General features: G+C 34.0%; 1 non-coding gene across 1 annotated transcript; it reads left to right on the top strand.

Annotated features, from left to right (window-relative positions):
- Window positions 1–430: 430 nt before the first annotated feature.
- Window positions 431–507, top strand: Trnat-cgu (transfer RNA threonine (anticodon CGU)). The gene has a single exon. It is a non-coding gene; the product is annotated as a tRNA-Thr (tRNA).
- The last annotated feature ends 1,304 nt before the right edge of the window (window positions 508–1,811 follow it).

Here is a 1,811-nt window from a genome sequence, read left to right as displayed (position 1 = left end):
TCTCATGACTCTAAAGAGTTAATGATTTTTCAGAGTTTTTAGGTTTTTGCTTGTTAAGATGGAGCAGTGACTTCAAACCTCCTTACATGCTGGGCTGACTCCCCCGCCCCAAAATACCCAGCATATAAAATTCCACAAGGATTTTATTACCTCATTACCTTGTCTTGTAAAATCTATCTCAACAGGATATTAGTTAGTCTTTCTAGGTAGAAATTCTTATGACAATTGACCAGCTTCTTTATCAAGTTCAGCTCTTTCCAATTGGAGCTTGCCTCTTTGGAAAGAGCATGACCATTTAAATTGATATTTAAACACTAAATAGTGAATATTTTACAGCTTATTACCTCACAAAAGCATACTGACATATTTACAGAATTATTCTAAGAATGCTCTTCTACTCAGATCTACCCCTCAAAAATGTTCTGTTCCAGGCTGGGGATATAGCTCAGTTGGTAGAGTGTTTGTCTCGTAAGCACAAGGCCCTGGGTTCAATACCCAGTACAGCAAAAAAAAAAAAAAAAAAGTTCTGTTCTAATCAATGTGACCTACAACATCTATGATTCACTTCTCACTTTCATGACCTCAGTCAGAAGCAAAAGGTCAATTCTTTTTCCTCAAGAATTCCTATTTCCCCTGAATTGATTCATATTTTCCAGAACGAATTTTCAAAAATTTAAAAATTTTTCTCCATCCCGGCCAATTTCACTTGGTTATTTAAGTAAACATTCTTGAAGGTAAAATAAAATTCTTGTGATTTTAACATTTAGCATTTACCTTCTCCCATGCATAAGAATTTTGCAAAATAGAAAATTGAAAGACTTCTCTAATTTAGATATTAAGTCCACTCCTGCTGAAACTTTCTAACTAATTAAAACAAACATAGCTTTTAAGGATAAGTTGGTATAGCCCTGACCTAATATATCACCATGAAGTGCACTGGGTAGTTGTCACAGCAGCAGATGTTTGGTCTATTTAATCCTGAGTCTAGCTCAGCAGTGGGCAATGCTATATCATTAATCCACTGAGAGCACACCCCTCAGATGATAATTAGGAACTTTTTTTTAAGTAACCATAATTACAGCGACACTCTCAATAGCCCTAATTATGGAAATGAGATTCACATTAAATTCACCTGACTGATAATATACAGTAAAAGTCTATTTCAGACTAACTATCTTGTTTGTTAAAAGCAGCAGTGCCTGAAGTTCAGGTATTCAACATGTGAATAAGCCCATCTCTGGAGCTTAAACTCAAATTAAAAACTGGTATTAATTTGCCTCGAGTTAATGTTGTCTGCTCAACATAAAAAAAAGAAAAAAAAAATACATCCTAGGCAAAAAGCTAGCAGATTTTCAAGCAACATTCTAATCTAAAGTTTATCTCCTATTTCTATTTGATATCCAGTGTTTCCCTCATCCAGACTCCATCCTTCCTGACCAAGGAAGACAGCTTCCTCTTTGTTCTTATGCTAAAAAAGGGAAAAAAAATTCATGAGTTTGACAGCACCTTTTAATAATATTTTTACATATTTAACCCTAAGAAAAGTGATAAAATTTGAACCTCTGAGATATGTGTCCAGATCCCAGATGGAAAATATATACAAATATATGCACTCATACAATGACTAATGATAACCTAGTTTTCTTTATATAGTTATAGCTCTAGTCCACATAGAAAGTAGCAAGAGTGACATCTTTGTCTTTCAGAGAGTGTATGTACACGATAATAATGCACTAATCTTCCAAGTATTCAATAAATGGTAAAGACACTGAAAAAATTGAAAGCAGTCTATTATCTACAAGGAGAAATAA

The sequence above is a fragment of the Sciurus carolinensis genome, chromosome 2, assembly GCF_902686445.1.
Source record: "Sciurus carolinensis chromosome 2, mSciCar1.2, whole genome shotgun sequence".
Lineage (NCBI taxonomy): Eukaryota > Metazoa > Chordata > Mammalia > Rodentia > Sciuridae > Sciurus > Sciurus carolinensis.
This window is presented reverse-complemented; position numbering and strand designations above follow the sequence as displayed.